Genomic DNA, 16,029 nt, shown 5'->3' with positions numbered 1-16,029 from the left:
TGATGTCATGCTTCATTCGAAGCATGATAACTTGGCATGAGAGAGATTTTCGAAAACCTACCATTTCTGATGGATAACGATTGTTGTCCTCCATGTATTTACTGAGTCGGTTGAGGATGACGTGTTCGAGTGTTTTACCTAGACAAGAGGTTAGTGATATAGGCCTGAGATTAGAAATGTTGAGTGGTTTGTTTGGCTTTGGGATAAAAATGACCCTGGCATCTTTCCACGAACTAGGGAGGGTGCCCGTGTCAAAGCAGTGATTGAAGTACGCCGTGATGGCTGTGACAGAGTTGTCGTCTAGATTGCGGAGTATTTTATTGTTAATAAGGTCCGGGCCTGGTGCTGACATTGTGCGCAGGGTGGCGAGGGCATGGCGAACCTCTGCTTCCGTGATAGCGGCGCTAAGTAGCTCGTTGGGTTCGCCAGTATATTTTGGCATGTCATACTTCTGAGCGGGAGGCAGATGTTTATGGCGGAGGTCGTCGAAGAATCCGTTGAGATTGTTTTTGTGTGCATGTAGCAGTTTGTTTATGCTATGGTTGTGGTGTGTGCGCGATGTGGTTGGGTCTAATAAGTGTCGCAAGAGTTGCCATGTGCGCTTGTTATCGAGGTTGTCATGCATGCTTTCACATACCTGGCCCCACTGCTGGCAGGCCAGTTGCGTGGCGTACTCCTGGATCTGGAGGTCTAATTTGGCAATTCGGAGTCTTAGTTTTCGGTTGAACCGCTGCCTCTTCCACCGTTTGAGAAGAGACTCTTTAGCTTCCCACATGTGTAGAAGTTTGGAATCAACCGTAGTGAGAGCGGTTTCGGGGGGCAGAGTGGTAGTGTGCGTCTGGGCGTCTGAGTGTAGTTGCTGAACCCATTCTGAAATGTCTTGAATGTTTGTGGGAGCTGATATCTGGCTGGCCTCTCGAAAATTGTCCCAATTGGTAAGGCTGAGGCGTTTGGGTGCAAAGGGTTTGTGTTTGAATTGTAGTGTGATGGTAATGATGTAATGGTCGCTACCGAGGTTAACTTGTGAGTTGTGCCATGTGACGTGTTGGATTCTGTGTGTAAGTGTAAGATCGGGGGAGGTGTCCTTAGCTACGCTATTGCCTAGCCTGGTTGGTGCATCGATGTCGTTATGTAATGTGAGTCTGTGGTCTTGTATGTGGATCCATAGGGCTCTGCCCTTAGGAGTAGAAACGGAGTGACCCCACAAATGGTTGGGTGCGTTGAAATCTCCAAGGATTAGGAGGGGGTGGTGGGTGGCAGCGGCAATAGCTTGAGCGAAAAGGGAGTCAAAGCGGTGATGTTTGTCTTGTGGACGACTATAGATATTGAGAATGTAAAGGCCAGGTGCATTATTTTTGCGAGGAATAATTTCTAGAAAATCGTGCTCTATATCGACGCTGTCGAATTGGGAGTGATTGGCAGTGAGGTGCTCTTGCATAAGAATTGCCGTATCGAGCCGGGAGACCTTATTGTTCTGATAAACATTATAACCTGGAAAGCTGATTAGTCCGTGAGTTTCCTGAAGCGCAATGACAGCTGGGAGATTAGAAGAGGAGGCTAGAAAATGCTGGAGGTGTGCTTTCTTTTTTCGAAACCCCCTACAGTTCCACTGCCACACTTCAAACTCGGAGCGGGTCGGGTTATTGGCCATTGTTAAGCGGAGCTAGTGGGGAGGCGGATCGAGCAGGTGCAGCTATGTTAGGTTGATTCGCGGTGACTCCAGCTAACCAACTTGTAGTTTGTTGGATGTGTGCTTGTACGAATTCAATAAATTTGTCGAGCTTTTCATTCCTGGATGTGTAATCTGTATTGATTTTTTCAATTGCAGTGAGTATATTGTGGAATTTAGTTTCCAAAGCGGTTAGCCTGTCGTTATAATTTAAGATTGTCTCGTCCAGGGTGTCCTCTGATCGCGGAGTGCTCGGAGTTTTACGTTTGCTGGGGGGAGGGTGAAGCGGTTCCCGTTCAGTGGAGGGGTTAATGTCCATGGGGCGGGGTGAAGAGGTTTCAGGTAGGGCTGATGGATGATGAGTCGAAAGGGTCGTGTTAGAGAGAGGGGCTTCCGAGGTTGAAGTAGAGGGGTGACGAGGTTGGAGTTCTAATTTAAGTTTTTGAATTTCGGCTTTTAGAATTGTATTTTCTTCAAGGAGGGATTCATTATTAGCAGTCTGGTTTGAGGAGCAGCTGGAAGAGGCTACCTTAGCCCAGCTTACCTGGGGTGGGTTGCGCGAGGAGTTGGCGAGAGTAGGGCTTGATGTTAGAGCTGGCCAGGCGACGTCTTGGGTTGTGTAGCCAGGCCCGCGGTCCTTGCTTTTGCTGCGACTTCTTCGCCGGCTTGAGTCACGAGTGCAGTCGAGACTGGGAGTTCGGTTGGTGGGTGGAGTTTCTTGTTTATGCCTGGGACGTGTAGGGCGTGGTTTGAACCTTTGTTTGCACAGTGAGGAGCCGGTTTGATGGTTTCCGTTGCACACAACACATATCGGGTCACATTCGTGGTCTATGGGTACGTCTTTCATTCCACACTTGGGGCAGAGTGTGTCGGTGGCACTAGTGCAGAAGTCCTGGCGATGACCGATCCCGCGGCATCGGGTGCAGGCTTCTACCTTTTGCCTGAAGGGGCGGCATCGAAGTGAACAGCCGTCGTAGTTGACGTAGAAAGGGATGATTTTGCCTTGGAATATGACCATGATGGTTTCAGTATTGCCGAGGCGTCGTGCACCCTCAATAATCAATGTTGGGTTGCATCTGCGGAGGGTTGAGGCGATGTCATCTTCTGAGTAATCTGGGGGCAAGTGAATGCATCCTCTGCAGGTATCGATGGGGTCGGCCACATGGGTGGCGACTTCGTAAGGGGTACCATTGAATTGCAGACTCTGGATGTTGTGGTAGAGATCTGCACGTCCCATGTCTGGCGTGCTGATTAGAACGGTATTGTTGATGGTGTTGACACGAATTTGGTCAGAACTGGTGCGGTCGGTGATGGGGAGCCCCGCAGCCTTGAGGATGACTTGTCTGAGGATGCATGCATGGATTCCAGTGCAGTTGAGGCCCCCACGAACTCTTAGGATGATTTTATAATCGCTGCGCGACAGCAGCGGGGGCTTCGGTTCTGCTCTTGATTGAGTCCTATGAGCCACTGTGGGGTATGCTGGTGGCGAAGGATGCTGACGCTGTTTCGAAAGGTTATCGTGGATCTCGCGCCAGGTGCGCGCGCCCTCGCGCACCGTTCCTGCGTCCATGCTAGGCGGAGCTAGGCCCAGCAGCGAGACGGTCAGCCGAGAGCCCTAAAAAGGGCTGCGGCTCGCGTAAGGGACGTCGGAGTTGCTAAAGGAACTGTCAAGAAGTGCCGAGAACACTCACATAGGTCCAGGCAGGAAATCAGGCTCTTGAAGCGATTGGGTAGGCACAAAAAGAGGAAATGCAGGAGCCGAGGCAACATGCGACCGCTCGCACCGTCGTCTTCTTCTTCCCCCGCATAATGAAGTCGCAGGTTGCCGTATTGCAGTGAGGGTTGAATGCAAAACCACTCGTGTACCGTGCTTTGGGTGAACGTTAACAACGCCAAGTGGTCGAAATCTACCCGGATCCCCCTGACCCCTCTCACGACAGAGGTTCAAGTCGAGATACACAATTTTTCTTCTATTCAGAATGAATCTACAATGATTAAATGCTTATATGTGCAAACGGCTTGACCGCCTTGAATGCAATTTGTTGCAGTTGGGAAAAAAAGGAAAGTAAATTGCAGTGACCCTAGAAAGTTGACTCATTTCGCGCCTGACATTATTTTCCCCACACTTTCCAAACATTGGTTAGCCTAGGAAAAAGTGAAGCACTCGTAGTTTCTAAATCTGTAACTGTACACTGACAACATATATTGCAGTTCTGTAAGCTGCATCTGTTAAAACATATAAAGTGGAAAAATTGAGCATACGAATTTATATATATTCATATATATATGAATATATAATTTATGATATATATTGATATGATATATATTTATGATATATGATATATATTTGATATATATGAATATATGATATACATGATATATATTCATATCATATATTTCATATATGATACGAACATCTAGAGCACTTAAGATTCGGCACAGTTTGCAAAATCGTGACTTCGTTTTTCATGGCGAAGATAATTGTGAACTTGATGGCTTAGTTTTTTACAGTTGGCAATTTTCAAAAAACTTTTCCGGAATTACTGAAGGCCTAAACAAGCGTGCTTACCTCAGTCACTACACTATACCACTTTCTTTTTAATGCCACAAAGTGCAACGAAATCAACGCAGTGCTTGTCGAGAAAAACGCGTTCTTTGTTGCCATGTCTTTGCACAGGAGCTCCCGAGCTATAGCTTTCTCTTAAATTGCACACTTAAACTTTATTTAATGAAAGTTCAAAATATGTCTTCGCTCGCCAAAGTTATGTATTTTGCCGAGCAGTTCAGCGGGGATATCTTTTCTGTGTGACAAAATAAGATAGCTTCATAAAAATGAATAAATGTTGATAATTCATCAACAAATAAATTGTGTCGGTTTACTGGACACAGCAGCTAAAATAGTTCAATTATCAAGAATATAAGAACCTGAAATAAGCGAACGGCGGCCAATAGTGCTATACTGTTCCGACCAATCTATCGTAATGTTTGCAGGACAGGGCGGACTGTCGAAAAAGGGCGCCATGTTATCATATAATATATGCTAGCAGCTCATCTTGCGCATAGCGGCTCACTTAGGACGCTTATGATGTATATCAAGTGAAAGTTCTTCAATGTGTAATGAAGAAAACGTCGCAGAGCTGAGCTGACCATGCACATTTGCGCCTGTGACCTTTCGCCTTCTCGTAATGCGTTAGCATTCTTAAGGTACTTCACGCACTTTTCTGGGAATATCTATCTGTTTATTTGTATGTATCTATCTATAGTATGTTCGTATCTAACCGTTTACCCCCCTATCTGGATCACGGCGTAGTCCGTGGTGAAATGGATGGTGCATGGAGCTGCTGCGCTGAGGTAACAGGGTTAAAAACCGGCCACCCGACCAACTTCGGTCATTGAGTACGTGGCAATCTGTACATAAGTGCCGCACTTCAACGAAGGCCTTTCTCGTCGACATGGACCAGTGTAGATGCGGGACTGAGTAGGTACCGCTTTTGAAAGGAACTGTGACGCGGATTTGGTGCACCGGGTTTGTGCCACTCGGTCTAGCCTGGTCTTCAATGAATCTCTTTGATTCCAACATAGCTGGCTAGGTGTGTGCCACTGGGAATCTGCCGCTGTACAATGACGAGAAAGATTCCGTACATAAATATGTCAGATGCTGGGCAGAATAGAACCCACGTCACAAGGATCCCCCAAGGAGAGTAGCCCGGCGTATTTGTAGGCTTTATCAAACGTGCCCTCGGTATCTGTCACTTTTACAGCGAAGCTGTATACCTCTGCCGTCCAAGGAAATTTTCGTGTCGTTGTAAGCAAAAAACTCCCCGTACGTGGGCCGATCCCGAAGATAGTGCAATGCCGGGCCGACCCGCGGCGGAGGTTAAGCAGGCTTTAAGCACTCCCCGTACGTGGGCCGATCCCAAAGATATTGAAATGCCGGGCCGACCCGCGGCGGAGTTGCAGTCCGCCATTGACATGCAGTTTGCCAACTGACATACACAGCATCTCTGGTCATCCTTCTTCGCAGAGTAGAAGGGCACTGAGTTTTTCTCAATGAACGCCTTTCACGCGAAGGCTTTAGCGAGCTACGTCATGAATGCACTGGGTGTGTGCCGCTCTTCAATGAACCTCTCGCCAACGTGGGTTACTGGGTATATGCCACTGAGTGCAGCAAGCGAGGGAACAATTTCCAGCATTCGCAGCCACCAGCGCGACACGCTTGCCGTATCAGAGGCCACGCGCGGACTTTTCTGCAGTGTCGATAGATGGCGCAGCCGTCCCGGAATAAGCTTGAGCAAGTGGCCCAGTTGTAGCGTAATGCGCTTCTCAGTGTTCGCAGGCACCGGCACGCCATGCCTTTTGGAAACCACGCGCAGGCTTAGCCGGGGCAGCCCTAGATGGCGCCGAGCGTTCTTAGGGAAACACGAAAGAAGAATCCCGCTGCAGTACACTCCTCATACAGAACTCGTTTCCGTACGATGGTAATATGTGGTGTCGATATATTGCTCCAATGCGAAACGTATTACCACCGGCACTTATCATGAGATGAGTCCTGCCGAAATGTTTCAGCCTAAACAACCACCTTTATGTTCGTAATAACATGGCCTTTATGTTTGTGATTAACCTCACTACGATAACGCTCAACTCGGGCGCTGTAGGTATTTGCAAAAAAATCTCAAGTTGACTAAATCGACAATGGTTCATATTTTCTGAAGTCCAGATTCTCGAAGCAGGTGAAAAAATATTACGGCTGTTTGATTAATTAACAAAACTAGGTTATCGCAGAAGGGACGTCTGCTGAATGCATTAGAAACTGTGTACCCAGCCACAGACAAGTCGCGGTTCTGCCGAAAGGTAGTGTTGATAGCGATAGGAAACTATTAAAGGATTGCTTGTAGTAAGGTACGTAGATTTTGCGGCCGTACAAGGCTGATGTAGAATTTCCTTACGAATTAAGATAACAAGCACGGTCTCACGCACGGACAGGCAGACATGTACATATCTTAATGGATGACCGCGAACACTCGCTGTTTCAGCGCTGGCGTGTTGAAGCGCGTGATCATCGGGAAGTGACTATTTCGGGCTGCCTCTAGCTGCAATGCATGTTCGACTATTGAGGTTACGCAGACTCGAAACACAAGGCGCACGCTAACACAGCGCGCCTAAAGCGACGAACAGTGTGGGCTCGTCCAACCTCTTCACCGGCTGCAGATCACTTCCAAGATAGGGCGCGAGGCCTCTGTATGCACTCAGCTGTGCGGAGAGCCATGTGCAGCCACGGTGAGAGTAAGTAGACCCCTAGTACTTTTAAAATATGTTAAAACTTGCTCATACAGCTACGGTGTCTGTGATGCATTAGTTGCCAGATTGGTATACATCTGTCAACTGTGAATTGTCTTTAATGCGTGAGCATTGAGAATGTTCAAGTGGAATCACAGTGGATTAGTGTAAAGTGTGGGAAGCTGGTCATGTTGTAGATGCATACAGAAGATAGAAGAACTTGAAACAACGTGCACACACACACACACGCACACACACACACACGCGCGCACGCACACTCACACTCACACACACACACACACACACACACACACACACACATATATATATATATATAGTTATATCGTAAGAAGCCAACAAACACTGATCACAAGGACAACATAGGTGAAATTACATGTGCTTACGAAGCACAAGTAATTTCCCCTATGTTGCCCGTGGTGTCAGTGTTTGTTGGCTTCTTATGATATGACTAATAAAAATTGGGCACCTCGGTTAACCCCCTTTCCTCTCGTTTATATATATATATATATATATATATATATATATATATATATATATGTGTGTGTGTGTGTGTATGTGTGTGTGTGCGTGCGTGTGTGTGCGTGTGCACGTTGTTTCCAATTACAACACACGATTGCGGACCTTAACCAAAAAACTGTAAGAGTTGGGTCGATTCTGCAGAAGACAAAGATAATGCTTCAGAAAAACTTCAGTTTGGCCTAGTTGGTGATTATTGCATATCATATTGGCCGCAAATAAAGACGGGGACAGTGGAAGAGAACACATAAACTACACGGGTGATAACTTTCAACTAGTTGAAAGTTACCGTCTTTAGTTGCCGTCAATATGATATGCAGGTAAAGATAATGTTGTATGGCTTGGAAAGGGAACAAGACTTGAAGATGGCCAGTGAGCTTCTGGAATCTGTACATGAGAATGGTTATCTAGGTCAGTTGCTTACAAAGGATCTTGATCATAGGAAGGAAATTTACAGATGAATAAAAATGAATTGGGGTACATACGGTAAGTATTACGAGATTCTGACTGGGAGCTTATTTTTATTTTTTATTTAAGATACCTTACAGGCCTCAACATGAGGCATTGAGTAAGGGGGGCAGTACATAGAAAATACATAGAATATAAGGCATCTATAAACCGTATCTGTTTACAACCTACAACCACAAGTGCAACCGAGATGAAAAAAAATGAATTATTTAGTTCACGATTCACTAGGGAAAACAAGAAAACATAATATAATAGAAAGAAATAAATCACACAGATTGTATTCAGTGAAGTCATGTAATTAACAAGATCAGAGTGTTAAACAGTTATAATGAAAACAACATGACAGGAAAGTTACGGATGCGACATTCCAACGAAACGGTAAACCCCATAGCGACATAACGGTAATATTGCGACATTAAGCTGTAAAAGATAGTGCAAGTATAGAAAGCACTGTGCGACAAACGTAAAACTTCACATTTCTTTAGTCATGCATTCAGTCAAGGCATCACGGAATGAATCGTAGTTGGACTGGCATGCAATGCTGTCCGGGAGCGAATTCCATATTCTGATAGCGCGAGCAAGAGCAGAGTAATGGAATGCTTTTGTAGACCCGTAAAGGCGGGCACATTGAAATGATTATGAAGCCTATGTGACGTGGAGTAGGGTCGTTCCAAGCATGCAGGTGTTCGAGTGTAGTGGAGGAATTAGTGGAACAGTGACAAAAGGGCAATGTCTCGTCGAATGTTCAAGGATTGTAATGAAAGCTTTTTATTTGTGTTACACTAGACTGGTATATAACTGTAGTTATAAAGAAAAGTTCACAATCATTCCATTCTACCGGTGCTAATATATAGGGAGAAATTGAAGGTTAATAAAGAAGCTTGAGAACAAGTTAGGGATTGCGCAAAGAGCAATGGAACGAGAAATGTTACGCGTTACGTTAAGAGACAGAAAAAAAGCGGTGCGGATAATTGACCCAATGGGAATAGGCGATATTCCAGTGTACACTCAGAGAAATAAATGGAGCTGGGCGGGCTATGTAATGCGTAGGGTAGGTAATCGGCGGATCACTAGAGTCACAGAATAGGTTCCAAGGGAAGGGAAGGGCAGTTGAGGACGACAGAAAACTAGTTGGGGGCATGGAATTGGGAACTTTGGAGGTGCAAGTTGCAATCAGTTAGCACAAGGCAGAGGTAATTGGACATCGCATGAAGAGGCCTTCGTACAACATTGGACATAAGGATAGGCTCATGATGATGATGACGATGGTGATACTTACGGTGGTCTGCGAGGGTTCACCGTCAGCTACACTTCACTCCTCGAAGAGGCAGGACGTGTGTCGGGAAAGCTCCTAAACACTTTGCAATGTGCTGATCTTGGTTTAAGTCAAGAATCTGGAATCACAGAGAGGTGTGACCTAATGCTAACGCATTTCTCTAGGTCTTACAGCTATGCCACCAATAAGTGTTATATTTTAACATTCCTTATGTATCATTTGTTTCTTTGTTTCAGGTGCAGTAGGCCCATGTGTCTTGCACTTCGTCCTTCATTCTACACGCCTTTGCAATGACGAACCAGTCCTTCCCAGTTTGCTACTATTATTAGCTTTTCTTCCATTTCCGTGGCCGTTTTTCCCTACTAATTCTACATTGAATGTAAACATAATACATTTCTCCTGCACTTGCTCTTGCTTTATTACGTTATTTATTTTAACGTGAACCGTTGTACATCGGTTGTTGTTGCAACGTGTTTATTAACGCACATTCTATTTCCCTCGTGACTATCGTCGTCAGGATTTCTGCCGTGCTTCAGGAAAAATCCGTTCGATATATGACCGTCGCGCACTCAACGTCGTACAAATCTACGGGATGATATTTTGCTGGCGTGTCCCTATATAGTGCTTATGAAAGAAGGCACAAATAATTACAGCACAACTCATCTCACGATTACTGTCGATGGTAATGCGATTAGTACTCGAGCAATGAGCGACAGAACGTATTTCTGATGTGACGTTTATCTGATTTCTGTAGCCGCAATTGTGAGACTTCCATTACTTCGGCTATATGCGGCATACTCCGGTATCACCAACTTTGCAACGGCACTAGCTTGGCAAGGTCGGTCATGAGCACGGCCCATTATGAAGAAATTATAACGCACACCCAGTTACGACAATAGAATGGCGAAGAAGGAATGACGCCAGTGTAATGACAGAGGCTGTGTGGCGACGACGGCATGCCGAAAAGGGGATGACGTTTCCTAAATGATGACGATCGATGATGTAACCACAACGGCGTGATCACATCGTAAGGGTAGTGGTATGACGACGCGTGCACGAAGACCATGTCACGACAAAATTGGTATGATGACAACCAGATGATGAATCTGGTATGATGACGACGCGACTACGACGGCATAAAGGCGACAGCATCACATCATATTGTATGATCGCTACTGTCAGACAATGACGTAGTGACAACAATATCATGATAACCACGGAATAATTAGGATTGAATTACGACAGCACAATTATAAAATGACATAGAAGGAATGATGTCTATGGACCGAATAACCCGGTAGGATGACGACAAAACGATGACAATGGGATGATGTTAAGGTAAAAGAACAGTGTGACGACGTCGAAATGACGAAAATAGTATGAAGACTACTGTGCGACAATGACATGATGACGGTATGACGAGAGCCGAATGTCGAAGTTACAATGACGACGATGGAAATAGCATGGTGGCATTGCCACGAGGCCTGAATACTAATGCATGACGACCAATGTATGACAGTAACAGAATGACATTGGCATCGCAATTTACGAGCACAATTGGATGACATAGAGTGTACGATGTCATGGCGTGACGACGGCTGTATCAGAAATCTTGATCGCAACGATGGCGGGACGACGACAGCACGACGAGAGTCGGATGACGAAGCCCGACTTACGAAAATTTACGGTGGCAGGACGACGATGGTATGACAACGAATTCATGGTGACCGCTGTCTGACGGCGACACAATAACGACAATGGGTGGCATAGTCACGATGACGGCGGCATAGTCAGGATGGAATGAGGACAGAATAATTATGACAAAACGACGAAGGATTACCGTTGATAAAAAGACGAAAGCGGCTTGTCAACAACGGTATGACGACGACGACGATGGTGTGACGACCACGGCATGGCAAAAGTCGTGAAACAAAGTTAGAACGACGATAATAGAAGGACCACGACACGATAACGTCGACAGTATGACAGCAAATGCATGAGGGCGATAATATGAAGACGACAGAATGGCGACAGTGGCATGTCAATAATATGATAAGAATTAAAAGATGACGAGTGCACCATGACAGTAGCGTGACGACGACTGTATTACAGAGCTTTGACGACGATGATAGCTTAATGACAATGGTTTCATGGTAATGGCATGAACAAGGTCTGATGAGGAAGCTAAATTAATGACAATTGAAGGACCATGACGGCATCACGACAACGGTGCGACGACGAATGCATCAAGACTGCATAACAATGATGATGTGACGAGGATGGTATGACGAGAGTCGGATCGCAAAACAGGAATGACGATGGTGTGACGACTACTGCGGCATCGCTGCCAGGAGCCCACATCCAGATATATATATAGCAGCAAATATATATATATATATACATATATATATATATATATATATATATATATATATATATATATATATATGTAATAAGAGTTACAGAACTTCCTCTTGAATTTTTTAAGCCGTATCTTCAAAGTAGACGCCAATATGTACAGATAAATAACTTCAGGTCCCAAGCGAGGTTTATACTTTCTGGAGTACCTCCAGGCAGCATTGTGGGTTCTTTGCTTTTTAATCTATATGTTAACGAGATTGTAAATGTTCATTTCAATGTAAAATATTTAATTTACGCAGATGACACCAGTATATTTCTAACATCACGTTCTTACACCGAGCCTATCACAATATCAAATGAAGCGCTCCTGAAACTTAGTACATAGTCTAAGCAAAACTGTTTATGTGTCAACCCAACCAAAACTAAACCTATAATCTTTCGTCCAAAAGGAAGCACCTCCCCTTTACTACATGGCATAGCCTGTAATAATGCTCCGATTGAATTGGTAGAAAGCATCAAAATCCTAGGCGGGCATTTTTCTTCCTCGCTGCTATGAAATGACCATGTAAACTTTGTAAGGCAAAAACTGAGTCACATAACAGGTATAATAAGCCGAAACCGTTACCTTCTTCCTACATCAGTTAATGTTCTATTATATAACGCCTTATTCGCCTCTCATCCCAATTATTGTCATCTCGTATGGGGCACTACAGCTTGTACAAATTTAAACAAATTATTTTTATTACAGAAAAGGATGGCACGCGTCCTCGCAAATGTTCCGTACGATTCACACACCGAGCATTTATTTGACAAGTTTAAAATTATAGCAGTGCACGAAATCTATAGGCGTCGACTTTTGCAGAAGTTTTATCACATAAACAGAAAAAGCGATCTATCCCTTGTTAAACTATCATGTTTAGAAGAACGTGTCCCCTCACGTTTCACAAGAAACATAGAACCCTGGACAGTGCATCGTTTTAGAACTAATTACAGCTCACAAATGCTAAAAAACAACTTACCAACGCTTTTAAATGCTTACATTTAATTTGGGATTGATATTTATTTATTTATTTATTTGTGATAGCCTCAAGGCACATAATTGTACATTGCAGAGGGGAGGGGCGAGAATACATTCGAAGAGTAAAAAATGCAGGATTAGTTCAAGAAATTTCCAACGAACAAAAGCAATATGAAAAAAGTAGTAACACATTCATAACAAATCTCAGAGGCTTACATAACATGAAAATACACAAAGAATACACTTTAACAAGCAGACAATGTTGACGGATAAGTACATAATCATGCCGTTTGCTACCATACATTATTTTGTGTTGGTTAGTGCATTCTTAAAACAAGTGGGGTCACTGATGCTTACTAATGATGTTGGTAGGTTATTCCAGTCGACTGAAGTCCTAGGAAGGAATGATTGTGAGCACGCAACGGTGTTATGACGGGGTACGTTAACTTTATGTAAGTGGTCACGACGAGCCGAATAATAAGGTGCAGGTTTGATCCAAAGAGAGCGAAGAGATGCGTTGTGGTAGTAGATTTTATGGAAAAGGGAAATGCGTGATTCTTTTCTTCTAAGAGATAATAATGGAATTTGAAGGGTTCTCTTCATTAATGTAACACTAGCAGTGCGATGGTAGTTAGCTAAGATGAAACGAACCGAGCGATTTTGCACCGATTCAATTTCGTTAATTAATTTGATCTGATGAGGATCCCAAACGGATGAGGCATATTCTAATTGGGGGCGGACGTATGTCGTGTACAACAGCCGTTTTAATGAAACTGGCGCAAGCGAAAAATTTCTCTTCAAATATCCTAAGGAGCGGTTAGCTTTAGATATTACATACTGTACATGCTGCTTCCAAGAAAGATCGTTAGTTATATGAATGCCAAGATAACGGTAGCATGTAACGGATTGGATGGGGCAGTCATTAAGGGCGTAGGTAGGGCAAGTTGTGTTAGAACGAGAAATCCGCATAGATTTGCATTTATTAATGTTGAGTTCCATGCACCAAGTGAGGCACCAGTTAGATATGTTATTTAAATCGGATTGAAGGGTAGCTATATCAGATGCATTAGTAACTTTTCGATATATTACGCAGTCGTCAGCAAATAAACAAATTTGTGAGGAAATGTTATCAGGTAAGTCGTTAATATATATTAAAAATAAAAGAGGACCAAGAACAGACCCTTGTGGAACACCGGATTCAACTGGAGCCGCGTGAGATGTGGAGTCATTAGTTATAACAAATTGGGAACGAGAAGAAAGGAATGATTGGATCCAGCTGAGTACTCCCGGGTCAATGTTGAGTGCGCTAAGTTGGTGTAGTAGCAGTACATGTTTCACTTTGTCAAAAGCTTTAGAAAAATCCAAAAATATGCAATCAGTCAAAAAACCGCTATCAAGATATACATGTAAGTCATTAGTGAAAGTTACCAGCTGGGTCTCACAAGAAAAAAAAATTTGCGAAAGCCATGTTGACCGTTAGAGAAAAAATTATTTTCTTCAAGAAAGTTGACAAGGTTAGAAAATATGATATGCTCCATAATTTTGCATGGTACTGAGGTAATCGATATGGGCCTGTAGTTAAAAGGATCTTGAGTTTCGCCAGATTTGTGGATAGGAATAATCTTTGCTGTTTTCCAGTCATGAGGCAAGGATGAGGACAGGTACGATTGTGAAAAAATGCTCTCTAAGATGATAGAGGAATACTCACTAGTATTTTTTAGAAATTTCGTCGTGATTTCGTCTATTCCACAAGAAGACGTAAGTTTAAGAGTGTCTATTATTTTTTTTATGCGAGTAGAGTTGAAAATTATGGGATCCATAGGAAAAAAATTCCAGCATGGTAGCCTAGGAAGGTCGTTATCATGTGCTGAAGGAGTGAAAGCCTTTATAAATACATTATTTAAAATCGTAGCGCAGTGCTGCCGAGGTATAGGCTCACCGGAAGACGTGCTAAGTGATACGATTTTCGACGCACTAGGCCTTACTACATTCCAGAAGCTTCTTGGATTATTGATGAGCATGTTCGGAAGGGTATTATTGAAAAGCGAAAATGTTGTTTTCTTTATCGCAGATGAGTAGGCCGAGGCAGCTTCTTTGTAAGCCGACCATTTAGCCTGGCTTTCCGTCCGCTTAGCTGTGCGAAAAAGACGTTTTTTTCTGTTAGATAGGCGTTTCAAAGATTTAGTATACCATGAAGCATTGTTATTCGAAAAAACACGCCTCTTCGGAATAAACTTGTTAAGAAGATCGTGAATTTTTTCTTTGAATATATTCCAGTTAGTATCCAGTGAGCGCTCAGCAACTTTAGGCAGGTAATGATCAAGGAATAGAGCAAGTTCGTTGTTGATAGCGGTGAAGTTGCCGTTTTTATAATCACGAATGGTTTTAATACTATTTTGGGACGGTAGGATTGCCAAGCTAATGAAAAAATGCAAGACGTCGTGATGACTCAAGCCGGGTGAGTGTGTAACCTTAGATATGATATCTGTTGATGATGTTAAAACAAGATCTAAAAGAGATGATGTGCTGTTCGTTACACGTCTAGGGGAAGTACCTACCTGAACCAGGTTGAAATCAGCACATACCTCTGCAAAATGCTTTGATTCTGCGGAAGTTGTATTTAGTAAAGGACACGTGCTTGTCCAGGAAATATTCGGAAAGTTAAAATCGCCCATAAGTAATATTGGCGTTCCGGGGAAGCGAACACTTATCTGGCCCAAGCAATCATACATGCTATCGCAAAAAGTAGGGGCTGATGATGGTGGTCGGTAACAAACACCGATCACAACTTTTTTGAAATTTACAGAAATGCAGCACCATACACATTCAATGTTACATGATAAGGATACAGGGAAACAGTCAAAGCATTCATTAACAGCAATTCAGACACCACCGCCTAGTGTGTTAGCGCGATCAGTACGGTAAATATTATACTTTTTATTGCAGTAGAATAACTCAGAGTTTGTTACTTTACTCGTCAACCACGTTTCGGTTATTGCAATTATGTCTGCATCACAATCATTTATTAGGCTACAGAGATCATCTTTTTTAGGTAAGAAGCTACGAAAATTAGTAAAAAGAACCGGTAGTCTTGATATTATAGGATCGAGGTCCCTACCCCTCGCGTTATCCTATGGGCGCACTGTTAGGACATTGCGGCCTGATCTTAAGGATAGAACAGACGCCGTGGCATCATCTGGCGTACTACTTAACGGCTTCAATTCACAGACCTTTTGCTCAGTGGCGTCGTATACATAGCTTTTTTTACCAATTAGTAGCTTGTTATATCTTAATTTAAATGGTACATTCTGACTTTTTCCGTATTCGATAAGAGTTCTTCTGGCGTAGCGTGTAGCGGGACTGAAATCTTTACTAACAGAGATACTCATTTCTTTTAGCATGGGGCGGTTCGATAATATTTCT

This window comes from Dermacentor andersoni, unplaced genomic scaffold (assembly GCF_023375885.2).
Source record: "Dermacentor andersoni unplaced genomic scaffold, qqDerAnde1_hic_scaffold ctg00000039.1, whole genome shotgun sequence".
NCBI lineage: Eukaryota > Metazoa > Arthropoda > Arachnida > Ixodida > Ixodidae > Dermacentor > Dermacentor andersoni.
Note: the sequence above shows the minus strand (reverse complement) of the source record.